The sequence below is a fragment of the Zalophus californianus genome, chromosome 3 (assembly GCF_009762305.2).
Source record: "Zalophus californianus isolate mZalCal1 chromosome 3, mZalCal1.pri.v2, whole genome shotgun sequence".
In the NCBI taxonomy this organism is placed as follows: domain Eukaryota; kingdom Metazoa; phylum Chordata; class Mammalia; order Carnivora; family Otariidae; genus Zalophus; species Zalophus californianus.
Genome location: NC_045597.1, coordinates 156,521,390 through 156,537,514, shown reverse-complemented (window position 1 = coordinate 156,537,514; position 16,125 = coordinate 156,521,390). Strand labels below are relative to the sequence as shown.

The 16,125-nt window shown below is 40.7% G+C and overlaps 1 protein-coding gene, 1 long non-coding RNA gene and 1 other non-coding gene across 4 annotated transcripts in view; 2 read left to right on the top strand and 1 right to left on the bottom strand.

Annotated features, from left to right (window-relative positions):
• The window catches only part of LOC113920939, a 45,685-nt gene extending 33,442 nt beyond the window's left edge, over positions 1 to 12,243 (bottom strand). For both annotated transcript variants that reach the window (XR_003519442.2, XR_003519443.2), the window contains exons 1-2: positions 12,051 to 12,243; positions 4,735 to 4,805 (exon numbers count right to left, since the gene is read on the bottom strand). This is a non-coding gene — a long non-coding RNA (uncharacterized LOC113920939). The remainder of the gene's footprint in view (positions 1 to 4,734; positions 4,806 to 12,050) is intronic.
• Positions 6,488 to 6,625, top strand: LOC113921053. The gene has a single exon (XR_003519487.2). It is a non-coding gene; the product is annotated as a U4 spliceosomal RNA (small nuclear RNA).
• STK17B (serine/threonine kinase 17b) overlaps positions 11,689 to 16,125 on the top strand; it is a 29,845-nt gene continuing 25,408 nt past the window's right edge. The window contains exon 1 of the mRNA XM_027591375.2: positions 11,689 to 11,955. The gene's annotated coding sequence lies outside the window, so the exon portion shown is untranslated. The remainder of the gene's footprint in view (positions 11,956 to 16,125) is intronic.

Genomic DNA, 16,125 nt, shown 5'->3' with positions numbered 1-16,125 from the left:
AGTTTTGGGGTGATACCACTGCTGTATGTGGTTGCAGACAAAATGGCCACGGGGCTCAGCCCGGCTTGCCATCTGGACTTTGGGCCCTCCTGACAAATTACAGCCTCGTTTCCTTCCCTATTGTCCAAAGTTGCTCCATGATAGGGCCTCCTATAATGTCTCAGAAAAAAGGGTGGGGGTGGGAGAGAAGAGAAAGCAGGTCAGATCATTTTGCTCATTGGATTTCCTCTCTCTTAGGGGTTGCCCTGGAGGGTAATACAATCTTCACTTCTAGACTAGAGCCCAGACCTCAGTTGGAAAAGTCACTCTCAGAGTCTTTTTTCTCATTTGTAAAATGGGATAACACAAGTCTTGCTCACAGTAACCTCAGGATGGTTGAGGCTCAGATAAAATATACCATGTGAAAGGTCCACGTTAACTAAAATGCTATACAGACTTTGAGTGCTATTAATATTAATAAATTCTGTGCCACATTCAGCATACATGGCTGCCTTAGAAGCCTTTTAGACCTCCTTGGGACTGAGCTACTAGAAGGGGATTTTTCTAGGTCAGTGAGTAATGGACAGTGTCTTCAAAGGTATTGCCTATTTTTACTTTGAAAGAGCAACCTTCTCAGAAATAAACTTAGTAGTGAGAAGAACTTAAAGCCTGTAAGATTAAAAGATAATTAAAAACTATACAAAACTAGCCTATTCTGATAAATTGTATAACTTATTTGGGCAAATCTAAATGTGTTATTGACCTAGGTTAAACTGAGCAAGATTCACTGAAGAAATGGGAACTGATTAAATCTTTATTTCTGCAATTTCCTGTTCTTAGCAAGTAGAGAGAAAGACAAATACCCTGGGTGAGAGACAGGAAGACACTAAGACAAATGATTTTATGCCTGTGCAGCTTCTCTCAAGTACACCAAGATAATCATCTGCAAAGTGTTTTTTTTTAAAAACCCTCATTTTAAAAGATGCACCCCCCAATTTTAGACTTGCAAAAAACAGGTTATCATTGGTTATCACATATGCCTGCTTTTTTATTTCTCAACCTGTTTCCAAGGTGAAGTATGCTGATTTATGCTTTTCTGTTGACTTCTCCTATAAACAAAACTTTCCTCTGAGAACTTAACTCAGAATCCAGATCCAAGAACCCCTAGCTAAACTCAAACCTGGACAAAGAGCATGAAAAGGGAAAAGGGACAGGTTGCTTTCCTTGTGTGTTTTTCCTGGATTATTTCAAGGTACTACTTCAAAGGATCCTTAATCAGAGGTAGTATTTCAATTGTAGAAGAAGATACTTTGTCGAGTTGAAATTAATTTAAGTCCCTAATAATCTGAGTTATCATGAAATGGAAAGATCTGAGGGGCCTAACTGGCCCACAAACTTTTCACCTTTGAAGTCTAGCAAGAAAATGACCAGAATAAAAGATTTTAAAATTTGCTTGCAAAATTGTAGAAGGCAGAACCATTCCAGGCCCTAGGAGCTCAAGTAGAAAAGCATTATATTTTATATATCCCATAAAATAATAATGAAAAGTAACCTCATAGGAACCAGTTCCAAAATCCTTTCTGGATAATTTGGTACATTTGAAAGCTTGTGTGCTGTTCATGCCTTTTTGAAGCACTCTGTAAAACAAGATACTCTCAAATGTGTTAGAACATTTCTGTTTTGATTGGCTCAGAACTGCTGGAGGGACTTGCAATGATTTATAATGAACTAAGCACATGGCATGGTGTCATCACTCATTTTCTTCAGAGCCTCTTGCCCATTTATCGAAATTGCATCACTGGGAAGTAACACAATGAAAATCTTACACTCTGCTGGTTAAAAGTTGGGTCACAATTCCAAAATCTAGGTAAAAGTTTATGGCTAGAGTAGAAGGCCAACATTTTTTTTTCATCTTTCAAGATGCTAAGCATTTAATTTATTTATGTATTTACTTGTTTTCTATAGCAGATAAAGCAAAAGGTAAGTTTATTTCACTTTTTCTTTCCTTTAGTTAACCTTGGTTCGTTTGTGGAATTCCAGGAAGGCTGATGTTAAAATAAATCAAGATCTATACCTACAGAAGTTAACTCAGAAACCAGTTCTTGGTATGATTGGTCAGAGTTATTAACTGCAAGCAATTAAGCATTTCTGAATGACAGAAGCTACCAAAGGAACGTATTTAAAGGATATTGTGTAGCTCATAGAAGAGGGATCCGGGCTGAAAAACCAGGGTCAGGACAAGATAACCAGGAACAATATCCAAAATCACATCTGCGGATTTTTCAGGTGAAGATACCACTCCTGCCTCCAGATGGGATTCTAGGCTATAGTTTGAGCCGTGGATGCCACTAACAGTAGACAAAGGAGCGGCCACGAGAAGTACCGATTCCGGGACCTGATTTCCCTGCCACTTCTCCTTCTGTCACCGAGTTGCTCCTGGCACCAGCTTCACTTGCTCTAGATCGAGGCTCAAGTATGTACAGGTGGTTAATAGAACCTAGGGTAACTGCTCCTGCCTGAGCTGTATTTTGGTTATTTCCTTTGATCTCAAAGATTATTTCTGGCTTTAATTTCTGATTCTATAACTCTAAATATGGATATTTTAAGCAATGACAGAGTCATTCATTCTTTTAAACAACTATTTTATTTTAGAACAGTTTAGATTTACAGAATTATTGCAAAGATAGTTCAGAGACTACCCCACAACCAGTTTCCCCTAGCAGTATCTTACATTAGTATGGTACATTTGTCATAATTAATGAACTGATATCAATTAGCTGATATTAATTCATATTGTTAACTAAAGTTCATACTTTATTCAGTTATTGTACAATGTCATTTTTCTGTTCCAAGCTCCCATCCAGGATACCTCAATTAGTCATCACGTTGCCTTAGATACCACTTGATTGTGACTCTTTCTCAGACTTCCCTTGTTTTTGATGACTTTGACAGTTTTAAGGAGACCAGGCCAGATATTTTTGTAGGATGTCCCTCAATTGGGATTTGTCTGATGTTTTTCTCATGGGTAAATGGGGCTTATGGGTTTTGAAGAGGAAGATGACAGAGGCAAATTACCATTCTCTCTCTTTTTTTTTTAAGATTTTATTTATTTATTTGACACAGAGAGAGAGAGCACAAGCAGGGGAAGCGGCAGGCAGAAGGAGAAGCAGGCTCCCCGCAGAGTAGGGAGCCCGACACAGGGCTCGATCCCAGGACCCCAGAATCATGACCTGAGCAGAAGGCAGCCGCTTAACTGACTGAGCCACCCAGGAGCCCCTGTCATTCTTTTTATATCATATTAAGGGTAGGTGTTATCAATGTGACTTGTGATTATTTAACTTTGATCACCTGGCTTGCATAGGTGATTGTCACATGGCTGTTGGAAGTTTTTCACTATAAAGTTAATTTTTTCCCCACCTTTCCACACTGTCCTTTTTGGAAGACTGTCACTATGCATAGCCCACACTTAAGGAGGGGGGAGTTCACTCCACCAACTTGAAGAGTAGCTATATAAATTATTCATAATTCTTCTGTAGGAAAGATTTATTTATTTATTCAATCTTTTTTTATATTAGTATGTACTCATGCACATCTATGTTACTCTTTGATGTATAATCCAATACTATTTTATTTAACACAGTTTCTCAAATTGTCCCAGCTTTGGTCATTGGGAGCTCTTTCAGTTGGCTCCTGGGTCCCTTTGACACACCCCCATAAGTGTATGGTAGTTTTGTTTGTTTGTTGGAATTTCCTTCTTTCTGGCATTACACAACGTTCCAGGCCCATCTGTACGTTTCCTTCCCCATTCCTAGAAACATCAGTTTCTCTAAGGAGCCTTGGTTCCTTTTATTGGAGAATGGTATTGGAAAGCAAGGCCTGAGTGATAGGCGTGTTTATTGTTACTGTCATTTCTTCTACATGCTCTGACATATATCTATAATATCTATAAATATTTCTATAGGTAAACATTTGCATCTATATGAAGTTCAGCATTGTTCATACCAATGTCTCTAACTTTAATCCATTGGCACATGGATCATTCTAGCTACCTCCTCTTGCATTTGTTATATATTTGTAAAGTTATTTTAAAAATGAAAAAATCGTGGAATGGTAGTTGTGAGACTACTACTTCCCTATCCCTTAGTTTTCTTTCTTTGAGAGAGGAGAACTTGGTACTTTGCTTATAGGAGTGTGAGGATTAAATGAGTAAACACAAATAGCACATTTAGAACAATGCCAGGCTCATTATTTATAACCTAATGTTAGTCTTAGCCTGTGGGGTATATTATCATTTCCATTTTACAGATGAAAAGAAACAGAGGCATGGAGATACTATAACCTGCTTGAGGTCTCACAGCTAGTAAAACGTGCCCTTTAAAGTGTTTCTAAAACTTACATCTCTTTTTGTGAAAATGAAGCTATGAGATGCAATATATATGTCTAGAGGTAAGGCTAACTATAACAAAAACTCAAGGAAGCTTTGAATATCCTCAGTGTTAGGGATGTTGTGATAATCATTAATGTTACCATTTCCCAAATTACCAACACTTTTGTGCCACGAAAGTACTCAGCTAGTGGAGTAGATTGGCCTCTCAATGCTCAGGCTGTCACCTTAAGCCAGTTGAGGCAAGGACCATTCCCAAGAAGGGAGTTGGGAGAGGTTAAAAGTTGGCTCTGCCTTATGTATGCCTATTGCTCCCTGTTGTAAGAAAACTGACTCAGTGAAGGGTTCCTGGAAACTTTACTATTTCTTACCTGCTATGTGCTCTGGCGAATGGGACATCAGGTCACGATTGATGGAATATGCCATTGGTAGAGGAGGTTTCCTAGGAGAATAAAAAGAAAGGAGATTGTAGGGGAGAACAAATAGGCATTTATCTACTCAAATCAAATAAGTGACAATCTTACACCCTACATTTATTTCTTTGTTCTACTCAATATCTACTTCCTTTTAGGCACTAGTGACTCTAATTTCCTTATCATGCACAGCCCTAGACATCAACATTTGTTGACCCTACAGCTTCATTTTGAACCTGGGTGTCTTCACCAGGTAGATGCTGAAGGCGGAAGCAGCCACCTCCCTCTCCTCTTTCCTTATCAGTGATTTTACCATATTTTCTCCCCAATCATTTCTCTTAGCATCAATCCTAAGAGGTGAGGGAAACCATAAGTATCTTATAAAGTCATTAGACAGACATTCAATTAGGACCTACTATGTCTCAAGCATTTTGCTAGTCACAAAGTGCAGTAGTGAGCCAGACATATGTAGCCCTCCTCTTTGGAGAGCGAGCAGACCCCTGGAAATGAAAAACCTCTCATGAACTGAGGGCGTACCCTTCCAGCAATGGGCTCCGTGTGCACTATCGTATCTAAATCTCACAGAAGTAGCTATTATTATTATCCTTGTTTTACAGATGAGGAAACTGAGGGTTGCCCAAAGTCACACAACTGGAACTGGGCAGAACTGAGACACGAAAGCAGGTCTGCCTGATGCCACACACCTAACCATGCATACATCCTCTCTCTCGCAGCTACCAGGAGCCAGGACCTCAGGGTTCCATTCATGGCTGGAGGGTAGCAGCTCTTCTCCAATTTTGCTGCAGTTTCAACTGAATGCTTTGATTTGCAAATATGAAGGATTCTCTGAAGCATAACATCGAGCAAATTGTGGTAGATAGCTGGTAGAGGACAGCTGCAGACCAGAAAATGTGGCCGGATGCTGGGGCGGTCGGGGGGGGGGGGGTGGGCGGCGAGATGGATGTGCACTAGTGAGGCAGTGCCAAATGATGACAGGCCAAGGTGAGAGGGACTGACAGATTAAACCACCTAGACCCCAGACCAAGTGGAAGGAACCCTTAGATATTCTAAACACACTGTCTTTATCAGGTTAGCAAGTACAACTAGGATATAAGTATGTTTTTCTTTGCCCATGTCTACTCAAGTGATTATTCAAATAAATTAAAAAATCTGGGTTCCCCCCGCCCTGAAATGTGGCTGAGGTAATGACATAGAAAGACCTCAGGACTAAGGATCAGGAGACCTAAATTCTTGTCCAGATACGCACCAACTAGTTCAGTGGTGTGCTCTTCTGCTAGCCCCTTAACTTCTCTCATTCTGGGTTATCTCCCTTCTAAAACAAGGGGATTGGGCTACTGAGACTTACAGATTTTTGAAATTTCCAACTACCCTGATGCTTTGAGTTACTGAGCACCTCCAGTGTGCCTAGTACCACATTAAACAATCTGATATTTAGAAGCAATTGGAAGGCATAAGTCTAGCCCTGAACCTTCACTGTCCAGTGCAGTAGCCACTAACCACATGTGGCTACGGAACACTTGACACGTGGTTGCTGTGACTGCATCACAGTTTTATTTCATTTTGATTAAATCTGAATTAAGAAACCGATCCTGCATTCAGGTACTGAAAACTTTTATGTTTGAAACAACATACGGATGTGATTTTTCTTTTTTCAACAGTGAATTTTGTGCAGTCTAAATACAGTGTTTCCAGCTTGGTGCAGTGGCAATATCGTAGCCAATGAGGTTTATCCAAGGCACGACTATTGCTAATTGAAAACTAAATACAGTGTTTCCAATGAAAATGTAGTATCCAAATTGGAATGCATGGTGTAAAATAAACCAGATTTAAGACAATGTGAAAAAAAAAGGTTGTAAAATATCTCATTAATAATTTCATACTGGGGGTGCCTGGGTGGCTCAGTTCGTTAAGTGTCTGCCTTCAGCTCAGGTCATGATCTCAGGGTCCTGGGATTGAGCCCCGGATCGGGCTCCCTGCTCAGCAGAGAGCCTGCTTCTCCCTCTCCCACTCCACTGCTTGTGCTCTCTCTCTCTCTCTCTCTCTCTGTCAAATAAATAAATAAAATCTTTTTTAAAAAATAATTTTATATTGATTACATGTTGACATGACAATATTTTGGATATACTGGGTTAAGTGAAATATATTATTAAAATTAATTTCACCTGTTTTTCTTACTTTTTAAATATAACTACTAGAACATTTAAAATGACATATGCGGCTTGCACAACACTTCTTTTTGATGATTTCGGAAGTTTATACTCTAACAACTGTGGTGTGGTGGGTGGTTTGATTAGCAACCTAGATCATCAGTCATAGGTGCTTTAGAGAAAAGACTAGTATCACCCTTTGAGGAAAAGAATAATATCACCCTGTACCAGTCTGAGTCATTATTCTCATCAGGAAAGACTTGCCCCAATTACCTTTGTTAACAGGGTTTGTTTTAAGAGAGCCAGGGGATGTGAGGACTCTGTGGTCCCCAGGGCTTCCCAAACTGGGATGCGCTGTAGGCACCATGGATAAAGCGCTGTGACTCATCCATCTGAGTACACCCGGCACTCCTCCCTCTTTGTGGACTAGCCGGTGTTCATGCAGCATGAGTAACCCTGTTGGATGGAGGTTTGAGCCAAGCCCCTTCAGAGGCTGTTGCCCCCCACTTGTGTCTGGCTGCCTTTAGCCTGGCCACAATTTTCTGGTTGATTCAGTTGGAGACAGGTAGTAGTGTCTGTCTAGTTCTTGCCACATGGATTAAACTGTAGGATCTTGACACAAAAATAACTGGCAAGGCTTTCTTCAGAAGGAGCATATATCAATGGCAGGAGTTTTGAATTCAGGCCTTCTTCTGTAAAATTCCACCCTCCTCTGCATCTGTAGGGAATAAATGTCCTATCAGGGAGGATATGTCCAAATATCCCTGGTCAGTATGTGTTCAGCTTGTGGTGACAGACCTGGTGTGATTGGGGAAGGTGACCTTCCCTGGGCACATTGTGGTGAATATCGTGGCACGAAAAGAAAGGACCACCACCCCTGGTCACAGATGGTGATTCATTTGCAATGACTGGGAAGGACCACTGTAATGGCCTGCTAGAGGTGCCGTAACAAATACCTCAGAATGGATGGCCTAAACAACAGAAGTTTATTTTCTCACAGTTCTGCAGGCTAGAAGTCCAAGGATCAAGGTGTCAGCAGGCTTAGCTTCTTCTGAGGTCTCTCTCCTTGTCTTGCAGATGACTGCCTTCTCTCTGTGTCCTCACATGGTCATCCCTCAGTCTGTGTTGTAATCTCTCTTTTTAAAATTATTTTTTAAATCGAGACATAATTGACAGGTAATATATTAGTTTCAGGTATACAACATAATGATTTCATATTTTATACATTGCAAAATAATCACAATAAGTCTAGTTAACATCCATCCCCTTACATGGTTACAAAAACATATTTTTCCTAGTGATGAGGACTTTTAAGATCTATTTTCTTAGCACCTTTCAAATATGCAAGACAGTATTATTAACTATAGTCATCATGCTGTACATTGTATCTCCATGACTTAATTATTTTATAACTGGAAGATTCTACCTTTTGACCCCCTTCACCCATTTCTCCCACCTCTGTCACCCTTCATCTCTGGAAACCACCACTCTGTTGTTTATCTATGAGCTTGATTTTTCGTTTTGTTTTGCTTTTAATTCCACATATAAGTGAGATCATACGGTACTTTTCTCTCTTATTTCACTTTGCATTTATTTCATCTTGAGGTCCATCTACATTGTTGCAAATGACAAGATTTCATTCCTTTTTATGCCTGAATAGTATTACCTTGTAGATGTAGCACAATTTCTTTATCCATTCCTCCACTGATGGGCACTTAGGTTGTTTCCATATCTTGGCTACTACAAATAATGCTGCAGTGAACATGGGAGTGAAGATATCTTTCTGAGTTGATGTTTTTGTTTTCTTTGGATAAATACTTAGAAGAGGAATTGCTGGATCATATAGTAGTTATATTTTAATTTTTTGAGGAACCTCTATACTTTTCCAAAGTGGCTGCACCAAGTTACACAGGTTCCCCTTTCCCCACATCCTCACCAACACTTGCTATTTTTTTGTCTTTTTGATAATTACTATTCTAACAGGTATGAGATGACATCTCATTGTGGTTTCAATTTACATTTCCCTGGTGATTAGTGATGTTGAGCATCTTTTTATTTACCTGTTGGCCACCTGTATGACTTCTTTGGGAAAATGTCTGTTCAGATCTACTGCCCAATTTAAAATCAGATTGTTTGTTTTTTGCTATGAGGTTGTGTGAGCTCTTTATATATTTTGAATGTTAACAGCTTGCCAGACACATGATTTGCAAATATTTCCTCCCATTTCAGTAGGTTGCCTTTTCATTTTGTTTGATGGTGTAATCTCTTCATCTTGGATTACCACTTACCTATATAATCTCATTTTACCTTAATTATCTCTTTAAAGGCCTGATCTCCAAATACAGTCACATTCTGAGGTACTGGGGGTTAGGATTTCAGCATATGAATTTGGTAGGTACACAGCCCATAGCAACCACCATCCTTGGTCAGTATGTGGCATTTGAGGATCAACTTAATGAACTGCGTGGTCAGACACAATGCCCACGAAATGACCATTAGGTCACATGAAGATTTCCTACTCAAGGGAATGAGAACAAGACATGCACCTTTGACAAGGCTATGAATGACTTTAGGTAAATGCGATTGGATGGAGGGACATAACTGACTCCTGAATTTTATTGCCAGTCTGCTTCTCAGCACCAGGTACTCCTTGTTACTTGAACCACAGTGCCTGAGGCCAAGCAAGTGTAGTTGAATGTCCTTGGGATAATGTGCTAAATCCTGGCTGGCAAATCTGACATCAGTCACAAGGGTTAAGAATCTATTTAGGGGCATAAGACAAACAAATGGAACAAGTATAATGTGAGCCCTGTACCGAGCAACGTAAGGCAAAGAGGTGATCAGGCTGAGAGTGGAAAGGAGAAATCAGCAAAGATTTCTGATTTCTGGTGAGGGTAGCCTTCTTATAGTTGGAAATTGGTAAACAGGTGCTGATGAGGAGGATGGTGAAAATCTGGAGCCAAGGGAGGGGCAGGAAATGCAAGATATGAAAAGATCCTCTAGAAGCTGATGGTTAGAGCCCAGAGCTTGTGAGTAAGGAGGGTTGGTTTAAAGCAGTGATGGAGAAAGGTCTGCCTCTAGGTGTGAAGTGATATGGGACTGGGTAAGTGACAGAGGAGAAGGGAAATTGAGTGTGTGGAGATTAAGAGCTGGCAATTGAGCAAATGCTGTAATTGAGGAGGTCTAGCATTACACACAGACACACACGAACACACACACACACACGCACACATACACACACACACACACCAAAAATCTCTGTGATGATATCTGCGATTCCCAGAGATTACTGGTTCCAGTGCTGGTACTGAGACCTTTGGGATGACACCCCAGTGTACATAAAAAAAAAAAAAAGATGGCAACAGTCTTATTTGTTTGTGAACTCTTAGATGACGATAGCTGAAAAGTCCATTTTAACATGAGGCTTTTTGTTTGCTTCCATGCTAACCATAGACTTCTCTAGTCAGTTCAATTGTTAGCAGCAAGAAACTAGATAGATATAAGCAGTATTCTCCAAGTGACACATTAAACTGGGATGAGTCAGTTAAGTAACAACAAGCAGACTTCATTAAATGATTAAAAGGCATTTTATGCATTTATTTTAAGAAAAATATATTATGGAAGAGTCAACAGATGGATTCATGGGAATTTGCTTGGCTTACAGGGATAGAACAAGAAAACCTCCTCTTTAAATGTTGACTGGGGGCTCCTGGGCAGCTCAGTTGGTTAAGTGGCTGACTCTTGATTCCAGCTTAGGTCATGGTCTCAGGGTCCTTGGATAAGTCCCATGTTGGGCTCAACACTCAGCAGGGAATCTGCTTGAGAATTCTCTTTCCCTCTCCCTCTGCCCCTTCTCATGCTCACATGCTTTCTCTCTCTAGAATAAATCAATCTTAAATAAGTACATAAATGTTGGCTGAATGTTACAGCCTTTTGAAAGAGAACTATTTCTCTCCCAATATATTTTCCTAGTAATCTTCTACAATTACTGTAAATATACTCTGCAACGAATCGTAGATTATAAATATTTTTAAAAATTCAACTGTGTCTTGCACAGAACTTTCAACCTTTTCATTCTGTTCAAGGGATGACAGATCCTGAATAGCTGCTGTGCGCTTTCATCTCTTCTCTTAGCACCCTATATGCAAAATCAGCAATTCATCCTATTCGGACTTTCCTTAAACTGCCTTCAGCCAGGCCTCAGGACTCAGCCTCCTCAAGCGAACTTCAGTAGTGGGGCTCAGGCTCCATAAATCCCCAAGTGATGCTGATGCTTGCCAAGTTGAAGCAAACTGGGTCTCCACTTGCAGGGTGGTTTCAAGTCATAGGGAAGATGACTAGGAAGAGTTAGAAAGGAAGTCCCAAACAGAAGTTTGGGAATGAGTGAACAGCTGGGACTAACTTTATTTCTTCCTCTTTCCACTTTGCACATATTCACTCTGAAGGCAGGTAATGGGGCACCCAGTCGAAGTTACAGTCCGGCGCTCAGCCCTGTCAGCCAGCGCCCGTCTCCCCATCCCTCGCCTTAATTACCCCTGTGCCCCCACCTGCTCCGCGGCTCCGCCCAGCCTCCGGCCACACCGGCCACACCCTCTCACTGCTCTGGCCCCCCCCAGCCCCGCCCCTCAGCACGCGCCGCGGCCGGCGCCCCGCCCCGCCCGTCACGTGACAGCCACGCCCTCCGTGCGCGCTCGGATTGGCTCTCCCGGCCGAGGGGGTGGGTTCTAGCTTACAGCACTGCCCCGCAACGCGGCTGCAGTTTTCAAACCTCAACTGTAAGCTTCGGTCACCGTCTCCGCTGCCATCGCCGGGAGCCACCTCACAGGGGAACAGTTCACAACTGTTGGCCGTTGTCCAGAAGAGTAAAAGTGGGTCCTGCCACGCTCGGAGCTACCTGGCGCCTCACCGGGCTAGAGCTGGAGAACAAGTCGTGTGGTGGCCACCGGCGTGGGGCGGGACGGGAGCCCCCTTGGAGGGGGCAGCCCCGAGAGAACCTGCTGCGGCCCGAGCGGTCAGTGTCTTTCGCTTTGCGCGACCGCGGTCCTGTCACGACTGGTGGGTGGGCTCGGGGCTGCGACTCTGAATCCCTGAACCCGCCCCATTTACCCTGGGTATGGAGACCCGCCGCCTTAACGTCGGAGGGGTCCGGAGGAGGGATGCAGGCAGTGTGGGCGGGTTCGGGGTCTCCTCAGAACCTGGACCCCCGGCCTGGTGGAGGTGGACTCGGACTGCCGCACCTCAGGTGGCCCGACTGCCCCGGGCCCCTCTCCGCTCTCCGGCTGGAGTTCCCTCGGGTTCGGTGCTGGGGCGTCCGGTGATCCTCCCAACCCCCTCTTCAGTCGCGGCGCGTGTCTGTGCGTGCGTGTGTGTGCGCGCGCGCCGTCGCCTGGCCGGCCGGGGCTCTCCCCGGGTCGCATCCCGCAGGGGCTCCCTTCGCGACTGGCTCCCTCGCGCCCCTTTCCACGTCGCGTCGATGTGGTCCTTCCTGTCCCCAGCCCCCGCGTTCACAGCTGTGGTGTGGGCACAGGACGTGTTCACATCTGGACTGGTGGACGCGTCCTGCGCACAGCTGCTTTTGGTCTCGAGAAAGTTTGTGCTCATCTTGTGGGGCATTTTCAGTTACAGCTTGTGAACAGTGTTGTAAAGCCATTGAATAGAGAAGACGAATTTCCGTTGTTTCGGTAATTTTCAGTGATCTGATTTTATTTTGACGCCATGTAAATCACTTAAGTGTACACGAGCCATCCTGAAACTGTACAGCTACGTGATGACTACAGTATTGAAATTTACCCAGCTCTTTGTTTTATTGTAGGGAAAAGCGCTTCATTTCAATTCCCTTAGAGGGATAAGTAGAGACAAAGTTGGAGGAGACTTGATGGCAGCTGGTAGCCGGTAGGAGTTCTTCCTCCGTCTGTGATGGGAGAAGAGACACTCGGACATAAACTTGCAAATTAAAATTAAGAAGGAAAAATACATTTAAAAAATCCAACCACATGCTGGTCAAATTTCAATAATATTAGGTCTGTGTATCACAGCCACTGTTTTGCCAACGTAATGTTTACCTCCGGTACCAGTGAAATGCTGTGAACCTTGCAGTGATGTTTGATATGGCGCGGCCCCTTTAAGTCCTCATCTTTGAGAACGTGTGCGCTGAGACAGCATGGTCTACAGAGATGATTGAGCAAGTGGTGGCAAATGTATGTAACCTGGCAGTTTAAGCCCACGAGCATGATTTTATTAAAGGAAAAGATAATAAACCTACTTTCTCATTGATACACTGTCCAGTGTGAACTGGACAGAAGTAGTATTTAACTACTTCTAGTGTTTGTTTTATATTAAACCACATATCCATAGAACTTTATATTTTTTAAAAAGTTGGTCCATAGAAACAGTGCCCTAATTTAAGACCTGTCTTCTTCCCCATTCATCCTTCTGTGAGATGTTTCATTTTTTTAAATTTTCTAATATTTTAATAAGTGGAGTTATTAATAGCTGCTTTATTTTTGGGATACATAACGTTCATTTTAGATCATTTTCTAAATTATGGATCTAAAATGAAGTGAAATATATTTACATGGCAATATATTTAAGTTTTAAAAGTAAAACTTGAGTAGTAATTTTAAAATATTTCTTTTCTGTGTGTGGGCAGAATGGTTGTAGTTGCTCTTGGACTCTGAATAGTAAATTACAGTTTGGTTAAAATAGAATCAGTTTTTAGGAAAGTCAAACCTTGACTAATTGATCACTGTGTCAGCACATTAATAACAAATCTGAAGAAGATACAGGCATTTTATGGCATGTTTCTAATCAAACAATTTTATTTTTAAGCTTGCATTGGCAGTGCTTTGCTGGTGTTAAGTAAATATCTAAACATATTTTAAAAGCTTTGTTTTGAAGCTCTTTGATTATTATGAGAGACTATCCTTATCAAAAATTTCTTGTACTCCAGAAGACCTAATTTAAAACCCATAAATCAAGGAAATCAATTGCTAACACTGTCACTAAATCCTAAAATTGTCTCAAAATTGCATGTACATTATATTGTAGTACATATTTCCTGTATATAAAATTGGCGGCTAAGAACAGTGCTCCTAGATTTACCGCTTTTAAAAGATTTTGATTGAATCTTGTTTTTGTTTTTTTTTTAAGAATTCTTTTGCATTCTGTGGGTATTGATTGTGTCAGAAATATTAACAGTCATTTATGTACTTCCTTTCCCCTTGGGAAGACCTTAAATATTTTAGTTGCTTTAGTTTTCCACCATATTGATGACAAAATTCTATTATTTTATTTTTAAGTAATTTATAGTCTATGATGGATTATTTTCAAAGGATATTTCTTTGATTATTTCAATTAACACATGTACTTATAAATTAAGTTTCAAATATTTTTATATAAATATGTTGTGATGTTGCAATTTTCAAGACATATTTAGTTAAATTTTTAAAAATTTCTTTGATTTATTTATCCTTTTTTTCCAATAACATTTAACTTTGAATTTCAGTGCCACTTTAAACATCTAAATTAATCAGTTTCTTTTAATATTATATGTATATTTTGGTGCATCCCTGACTCTTTGCAACTGCCTCACCCAAAGAGGGCATAGTTATACTTTAAGGATTTAAAAATTTTGATATTAACAGTGAGGTGGTAGTTTCATCTTTAAATCCTTATAGGATCATATCCCATTTTACACTGTAATGGTTACTGAACAAACAGTACTTCAGCAGTGTGGTCAGTAAACAGTACTTTATTTTACAATAGAAACTTAATTTTCCATCTGATGAGCGACAAGCACTGTGTGTTTGTTGGTCCACTATATTTCTGTTTTTCAACATCTTCCTATCCTTTTTCAAAATTACAGGGTTTAATTTTCCTTCTGAAGGAAGGCATAGAATCAGGCTTGGGGTTGTTACCTGGAACTTCAGCCCTTGGGTTGTATATACTAGACTGATTGGACTAGAGTTTAGTTAGCTGGCTTCCTTTTGTGATTTTCAAAGGATTAAATTCTTGACTTATACGTCTTATTCAGTCTTTAGAAGCAAGCAAACAAACAAAACCTGTTATTAGAATACAGTTAGTATTCTAATATAGTATTCCTATCTAAGGAATATAGTCTCTTCCTTGAAATTGAAAATCATCTTCATCCTTAACCCTACACCAATACATTTATTTCTAATCAATGACTAAAAATGGATTCTTCTGCCACACTAGCAGAAAGTTCTTTCTTTATTTTGATGGAGGCTAGATAAATAAATCTCCAGTTCCTCTGTTTCCTAGGAAAAACTTGGTAGCTATAAAATGCTGACATTCCTACTGGGTGCCAGACACCATGCTAGGAGTTTAGACACAAAAGCAAATGTTGCCCTTTAGACACTAAAGAGAATTGTGTTCTAACATGTTACATGTTGAAGTAAAGAGGTATGTCAAGGGTCCTCCTGTTCCTCCTGTTTGAAAGGTAAAGGAGAGGCATTTAAACCAACCTGTGGGTTTTAGGCAAAGCTTCCTGGGTGAGGTGACCGTCTGTGTTGAGATAAGAAGGGTGTATGAGAAGATTTAGCCTTTTAAGGAAGAGTAGAGAGAACATTTCAGGCAGAGAAGTAGAACAGAGATGGAGAGGAAAAAAAAAAAAAGTGTGGCAGGAAATGAAACTGGTGTGTACCTGGCCTCAAAGGCTTTTGTGTGTCATGCAGTAGTGCTTTAGCTTATAGGTACTGGGTGGCTCATTAAGGGATCAAGGCAGACAATTTAATTCTCTAGATGTTATCATATATTGTGTATGATATATTTTATTTCTGTAAAACATTTTTATTGATAACTTCGAAATGAATATTGTGATGAATATTTTTTAAATAGAGCTATTTAAAGGTTTTAAAGGGACTGTTGTTTGTCTTACTTTTGATCACATCACATTGCTGTCTCCCTTCAAGTAAGTTAAGGTCCACATCGAGCCTAACATTTCCTCTGTTACTTCCTTCACTGATCCATATCTGCATTTTTACTGTAATTATTGTGATGGGAATTAAAAGAAAAATCTTTGAGAATAAGTTTGAGGTACTGTATACTTGGAAGCTTAATTTTATCTTGCCTTCTATTACCCTCTTACTGTTTCTAGTGCCTGATTGTGTCTATAATTGTGTACCTCTATACACACACACACACACACACACACACATTTACC